The 7654-nt window shown below is 43.7% G+C and overlaps 1 protein-coding gene and 1 long non-coding RNA gene across 5 annotated transcripts in view; one reads left to right on the forward strand and one right to left on the reverse strand.

The window, feature by feature from the left end:
• IHO1 (interactor of HORMAD1 1) overlaps nt 1-6774 on the reverse strand; it is a 43576-nt gene extending 36802 nt beyond the window's left edge. For 2 of the 4 annotated variants that reach the window (XM_013060746.2, XM_004760668.3), the window contains exons 1-2: nt 3698-4492; nt 2253-2328 (exon numbers count right to left, since the gene is read on the reverse strand). The gene's annotated coding sequence lies outside the window, so the exon portion shown is untranslated. Of the gene's footprint in view, nt 1-2252; nt 2329-3697; nt 4493-6706 lie in introns of those variants that run through there. The other 2 variants (XM_004760674.3, XM_004760670.3) reach the window with 1 other exon arrangement.
• Nucleotides 6775-6890: 116 nt separating this feature from the next.
• The window catches only part of LOC123392097, a 5025-nt gene continuing 4261 nt past the window's right edge, over nt 6891-7654 (forward strand). The window contains exon 1 of the long non-coding RNA XR_006606776.1: nt 6891-7063. This is a non-coding gene — a long non-coding RNA (uncharacterized LOC123392097). The remainder of the gene's footprint in view (nt 7064-7654) is intronic.

Here is a 7654-nt window from a genome sequence, read left to right on the forward strand (position 1 = left end):
AAGTGATCTACGAGGTGATGAATGTAGTAATTAATTAGATGGGTGAGATCCTTTCACAATGTCAAATCATCATGATGTACACTTTAAATATATTACAGTTTTATTAGTCAATTATATCACCTGAAGGTGAAAAAAAACCCACCCCAAAACCTAACAAGAAATGCCCAAAACCTATGTGAAGAAAGTTATAAACCATTCCTATATAATGGGAAAGATATGTCCTGTTCATTGATAGAATCAACATCACAAAGATGTTAAATCTATCTAGGTTAATTTATAACTTTGAAATGTCCCAATAAAAATACCATCATTTTTTTTTCTACAGGGAGAAAACTGATTATAATGCTCATTTAGATATGAAAACAAGCAAAACCAGCCAGGAAAATTCTAAAATAGAAAGAGAAGAAAGAAGCCAGCCCTACCAGGTATTAAAAACATATTATAAAGCTTCTACAATTTTACAGCATTATAGTAGCATATGATTAGATAGCCAAGCCAGAATAGATTATAACAATAGATCTAATTGAAAGTGGAAATGTATACGACCATATGATAAAAATAGCATCTCAAATATATTGAGGAAAGACATTTAAAAAAAGTAGAGTTGAAGGGCTCCTAGATGGCTCAGTGGGTTAAGCCTCTGCCTTCGGCTCAGGTCCTGGTCTCAGGGTCCTGGGATTGAGCCCTGCATTGAGCTCTCTGCTCAGTGGGGAGCCTGCTTCCCCCACCAACCCCAGCTGCCTCTCTTCCTACTTGTGATCTCTCTGTCAAATAAATAAAATCTTTTTTTTTTTTTTTTAAGTAGAGTTGAGGGGTGCCTGGGTGGCACAGTTGGTTAAGCATTTGCCTTCAGCTCAGGTCATGATCTCAGGGTCTCAGATGGAGCCCCATATCTGGCTCCCTGCTCAACAGGGAGTCTGTTTCTCCCTCTCCCTCTGCCCGTGTTCCCTCTGCTTGTGCTCTTTTTCTTTCTCTTTCTCTCTCTAAAATAAATACATAAAATCTTTTTTTTTTTTTAAAGTAGAGTTGAGGAGTGCCTGGGTGGCTCAGTCAGTTAATTGTCTGACTGATGTTTTTGGCTCAGGTCATAATCTCGGGGTTCTGAGATTGAGCCCTGAGTAGGGCTCTGCATTCAGCATGAAGTCAGCTTGTCCCTCTCCTTCTTCTTCTCCCCTAGCACTCTCTCACATAATTAAATAAAATCCTTTTTTTTTAAGTAGTGTTAACGGAATAGTTATATGAAAAAAAGATTAAGACTGAATCTAGTCCTTTCACCATACACAACAAAATATCCAGATGGATCAGAGATCATAAAAAATAAAATCATAAAAGCACTGAGGCTGGGAAGGGGTGGGGAGGCTGATAAATTCCTCATCAACCTGTTTGTGGGGAAAACTTTGATTCAAAATCCAAAAGTAATAAAATACCTATAAACCTGACTACATAAAGTTTTTTTTAAATCTTTTTTTTTTTTAAAGATTTTATTTATTTATTTATTTGACAGAGATCACAAGTAGACAGGCAGGCAGAGAGAGAGAGAGGGAAGCAGGCTCCCCAACGAGCAGAGAGGCCGATGCGGGCCTCGATCCCAGGACCCTGAGATCATGACCTGAGCCAAAGGCAGTGGCTTAACCCACTGAGCCACCCAGGCGCCCAAGTTTTTTAAAAAGATTTATTTGAGAGAGTGATTGAGTGGGAGGGAGAGGGAGAGAGGATCTGAAGCAACTCCACACTGAGTGCAGAGCTGGACATGGGGCTTGATCCCTGGTCTGAAAGATCATGACCTGAGCTGAAATCAAGAGCCAGGGGCTTAACAGACTGAGCCAACCAGCACCCTGACTACATAAAATTTTTAAACGAACATTGGCTCAGATGGTTAAGTGTCTACCTTCAGCTCAGGTCATGATCTTTGGGTCCTGGTTGAGCACTCCTCAGGCTCCCTGCCTAAGACATATGCGCCAATAATTCACACCCAGCTTTTGGTATTGAAATACCATTCACCACTGAAAGGAACCAGGTCTGGGGCAGGAAATGTGCAAGATGAGTCTTGGACATCTTGTTGTCCCAGAGAATAAGGAAGTTATCAGACTACCAGGACAAAAGACATCTGAAGAGCTAACTTAAAGGGTCTTCCTCTGTTAAATATATAATTACATTTTTTAAAAAACACTCATCAGTCACTTTGGAGGCTAGGCAACCAAGTTATTTTGAAAACTGGTAGGATAGGCAAAAGAATCAATCTTTTATCTTACCTTTCTAGAATAGATGTACCTCAAAATAACCAACATATAGATGGTAAGAAAGTTCTTCTTTATAGAGGTATTCCAGCTAATAAACATGGAATGAATGCTAGCATTAGATTATCATCATTTTGGAAGTCCAATGAAAATAATGAATCTAGGCAATGATCATCAATGGCTGCTAAAAAACCATGAGGTAAAAGGCTGATGAGGGGGCGCCTGGGTGGCTCAGTGGGTTAAGCCTCTGCTTTCAGCTCAGGTCATGATCTCAGTGTCTTGGGATCAAGCCCTGCATCGGGCTCTCTGCTCAGCAGGGAGCCTGCTTCCCCCTCTCTCTCTGCCTGCCTCTCTGCCTACCTCTGATGTTTCTGTCAAATAAATAAAATCTTTAAATAAAAAAAAAAAAAGGCTGATGAGGAACTTTATAATGAATAGATGAGGCTTAAAACACCTAAACCTCTCAACTGATCTTTTCATCATGAAGAAAGATGCCAGCCCTAGTAAGAACCCCTTGTTGCAGTTCAACAGGGCTGCATTGCCAATGCCAAGCATTACCAAAGAAGCAAGCATACTTGCTAAAAATATTGAGACAATCTTGTTAAGCTTCTAGATCTAAGGACCAGTTTACAGAAAATATAGGGGTTAAATGGAACCAGAGGAATAGAATCAGCAAAATCCAGAGTGGTTAATTCTATAGTTTAAATGACTATATTCTTTTAAAGCATAAAAGGCAAGGGGCGCCTGTGCGGCTCAGCTGGTTAAGCGTCTGACTCTTGGTTTCAGCTCAGGTCATGATCTCATGGGTCGTGAGACCAAGACTCCAGTCAGGCTCTGTGCTCAGCGTGGAGTCAGCTTGAGATTCTCTCTTCCTCTCCCTCTGTCCCTCCTGCTCATGCGCTCTCTCTCTCTCTCTCTAAAATAAATAAATATTTAAAATAATCTAATGGGGCGCCTGGGAGGCTCAGAGGGTTAAGCCGCTGCCTTCGGCTCAGGTCATGATCTCAGGGTCCTGGGATCGAGTCCCACGTCGGGCTCTCTGCTCAGCAGGGAGCCTGCTTCCTCCTCTCTCTCTCTGCCTGCCTCTCTGCCTACTTGTGATCTCTCTCTGTCAAATAAATAAAATCTTTAAAAAAAAATAAAATAATCTAATGTTTGTGCTTTGCTTTAAAACAATGTAGATAGATTGGGGGACCTGGCGAAGGTTACAGACTGCTCTAGGTTATTTGGTAAAACTAGGTGATGGGTAGGTACACTGGAGTTCATTCATCCAATGATTTCTACTTCTATATGCTTGAAATTTTCCACACTAAAAAATTAATAAGTAAATGGATAAAAATACATTGTATTAGCTAAAAATTCCCAAAGATGTTACCTCCAACCCAGACCCCTCTTCTGAAATTTACACTCCCATATTCAATTGCTGACCTAACAACTCTACCTCGGTGACTAATATATACCTTAAACTCAACATGTCCAAAACCAAGATCATCTTCTTTCCCCCAAACATTTTCCATCTTAGTCTTCCTATTCCAGTTAATGGCAACTATATCTTTCTGGTTGCATGGGCCAAAAATCTAAGAGTCCTCTTGACTCTCTTCTCACATTCAATCTGTCAGGAAATACTATGGTTAATTCCTTCAAAACATCCAGAATCGGTCCACTTCTCATTCCTTCCACTATAGGTTTACCAGATAAAATATAGGATATCCAGTTAAATTTGAATTTCCCAAATATTGCATGGAACACACTTGTACTAAATAAATGTGTGTGTGTGTGTGTGTGTGTGTGTGTAGTTTACCTGAAATTTAACTTTAACTGGATGTCCTATATTTTTATTTGCTAAATGTGACAACACTACTCTATTATCACCAGCTTGATTACTGGAATGGCCTCCAAACTGATCTCCCTGATTTTACCTTTGTCCCCACTTTATAGACTCTTCTTTATGAAGCAGAGTTTAAGCAATAAGTCAGATCATATTATCCCTTTGCTTCTACCCTATTCAAATACAAGCTGGAGTTCTCAAGATTATCTTCAGTGTCTCCCATCTCCCCTTAGCCTTGCTTCTTCCTTATCTACACCCCATTCCACACCTCTGATGGGGCTCCTCAGCTCCTCACTATATTGTTCTCCCTTGCTGGGCACACAACCAGTTTCAAGTCCCTTTCCCATATTGTTTCCTCTACTTGGTTCACTCTTCCCTCAGATAACAAACAGCATAATAGGCGAAACCACCTTCACCACCTCCAGGTGTTCCCTTAAATTATCTATTCAAAATTGTACACCTCAATATTTACTGTTTCTCTCTTGCTTTTTCTCCACAGCACACCATTATTCTAATAATGATATATCTTATTAATTTATCTGGTTTTGTCTACTGCAGCATGCACAACCAAGCCTACTATAATGTCAAGCCCTTTGAGGATAGGAATTTTTGTGTGTTCTGTTCCATACTATACCCTCAAAATCTAGGCACAAATATTTGTGCCAGGCACAAATAGAAAATATTTACTGTTAAACGAGTTTTTAAAAAATGAGAACTAGGGGTGCCTGGATAGCTCAGTCAGTTAAGCCTCTGCCTTTGGCTCAGGTCACGATATCTGGGTCCTGGGATCCAGCCCTGCTCATGGCCCCCTGCTCAGCATCTGCTTCTCCTTCTCCCTCTGCTACTCTCCTCTGCTTATTCTTTCTCTCTCTCAAATAAATCTTTTAAAAAATGAGAGCTAAATTAGGACAAGAGAGCAAAACTTTACAAGTATCCACAAACTGAAAAATACATATGATTTGTTTTCGATTATTACATTTCATTCAAATCCCTAGATCACCACAGACTTATTACATATTTTAATAAAGGGGAAGAATTTAAGTAAATATAAACTCTTATGTTTACTCTTATGTTAATTTTTTTCCTCTCCACACTTGTGAAAATTCCTCCTTCTAGAGTCTAGATTTAGAATCTGGATAATTTCATACACATCACTACAAGACCATTATTCAAGACCATTATTACTACATCTAGAAGATACATCCTCTATCATCTTCAATTTCTGTTTATGCTGAGAGAGGAGAATAATTTATGCAGTATATGCCTTGGGGTTTAGAATATCTACATTGGGGGTTCCAAACCTAACTTGCTCTTAAGAGTTTTCATAAAGGTGGAAAAATTCCATGGTTGCTCCCCTGACTATGACTAAGGACCACATGGGGCTTGATTTGCTCAGCCTCAAGTTTATCTGTTCTCTGTGCACTTACTCATCACCTACTACTGATATAGACTTTTAAATTCCCAGAGGGCAGAAATCCCCTCTGCCTAAACCTGTCCTTATAGATGCTAGTAAGGAAGAGGTAGTCATGCTTAGGTAGGACACTAGTTAAATGAAAACTGAGATGCACATATTACAAACTTTCAAGGGGCAGGGTTCTTCCTCCTCTAATCCCCCAGTCCAATTAGAAGAAGCATAAAAGCAGAGAAAAGGTTGGGGGGGGGCACATGGGTGGCTCAGTCGGTTGAGGGTGAGAGCCTTGGTTTTGGTTTGGGGGGGGGGGTGATCTCATGGATCCTGGCATAGAGTCCCTGGCCTCCGCGCTCAATGGGGAATTTGGGGATTTTCTCCCTCTGCCCTCCCCCCAACATCACCAAAATAAGTAAATTTTTAAAAGGGGGGTGCAGAGGAAAGGCTTAAGTGCATGCAAGGAATTCGACTGTCTCCACAGGGAGCCCTGCCAAGGTGGTAGGCAGGAGAGGAAAAACCGGACTTAAGAGAATATCCTACGGATCTCGGAGAGCACCCCTCACCCTGTGTTCAACACAAAATCCTAAAGCCACAGTGTGAGGTACTCTACGTGCCTCTGGCTCTGGCTCCTCTGGCTCCTCCACTAGGTCGCAGAAAAAAACCAGTTCTGTCCCTCAGACTCTGGGCCTTCAGAAGACCCGCTTCAACCTCACACAGCCATTCTCTCATCTTCATCTCTTTTCAACCAGGAGACATGTTCTGGACTCCTAGACTAAATCATTTCAGGGTCCTTTCCAGAGACCGCCAAGGGATACTGCATAACAATAAAGGCAAACCCTAGTCGGTTTCCCTGGATTCCTGTTCACCCCGACTTTCTGAGCCAATTCTCTTCTTTGAGTCTCCTAATCCCGGACTCGGGATGAGAGGCTGTGGAACCCTGCGAATCTGACAAACACAGCTCTCCAAGGACAAACACAGAAAGTAAGTCTCCCTGAACACCCAGAGCGGTCTTTCGTCACAGGGAGAGAATGACAGGCTAGGAACTCCAGCACAAGGATCAAGTGGACAAGCCAGCGTCCCAAGAAACTCCTCGAGGCCCCCGGAAATCCCGAACCTATAGTAAAGCCCCATAAGGTTCCCCAACCACCCCCGACCCTCCCCTCCCTGCTGTCTCTAACCAAACCCCTCCCGCCTCAACCTCTGTGGGCCGTCGCGCGCCCGCAAGCACCCCACCTGGGGCGTCTCTGATCTCGCCTCGAGGCCAGTCCCGCCGATGTCGCCTGAGCATGCGTGATCCCGCCCCCAGGGCCTGATCTCACCAATGAGGGTTAGGCCCCGCCTCTGGGCCCGCCTCCTCCGCTGCTCAAGATTAACGGTTCTAACAGTTTTAAAGGTTCTAACGGTTTTAACGGTCCTAACAGTTTTACCCGCAGGTTCCTTGGCTTGGCCCGGTGGCCTACCTCTCACCGCATACCTCTGCACGGCCCACGTGTGCCTCACAAGATGTACCCGCGCACCTCCTCAGTCACACCCCTGCTGCCACCCGCACCCCAGCCGGCATCCCCTCACCAGTGCAGACCCGCTCAGGAGGTACCTCACCCACCCTGCTGTATGTGGAGTGGACTGGGTGCCCAGGGGCTAGGGCACCTGCTGGGGCTCAAGGGATCCTAACAAGACCTGGGTAGGGAAAGCCGCTGGGAGGAGAGGGGCCGTGGTCAAAAGGGGACACAGAACTGGCAGCCTGGTGGGGAGAAATAGTGCAGGGAACCCGGCCTGCTAGATACTGAGACAATATGAGGGCACGGTGGGCAGGGCAGAGGGTATAGGGAGGAGGGATCTGTGTAACTCTGTCTCTGATGGTTATAGATGGTTTTTAAAGCCATGAAACAGATAATGAGAGTATGGATGGAAAACAGATTGTATTGAGCCCCAGGACACACAACTTTAGAGGCCTACATAAGGAAAAAGCAGCAAAAGACTCCAAGCAGGTGTGGTCAGGGACAGAAGAGGGATACCCAAGAGAGAGAGGTGCTGTGGAAGCCGCCTGGACCATCCTTCAAAGGGGAGCTATGTTGTTACCAGTGGGAGATTGGAGGTGTGGAGGTCTCAGTTCTTGGATTCCCCATGAAAGACTTATATGAGGATCCCCGCTCGAATAAAGGCTGCCAGAAAGAAAATAGA

Source organism: Mustela putorius, unplaced genomic scaffold, assembly GCF_011764305.1.
Source record: "Mustela putorius furo isolate JIRA1106 unplaced genomic scaffold, ASM1176430v1.1 tig00000095_pilon_pilon_pilon, whole genome shotgun sequence".
In the NCBI taxonomy this organism is placed as follows: Eukaryota; Metazoa; Chordata; class Mammalia; order Carnivora; family Mustelidae; genus Mustela; species Mustela putorius.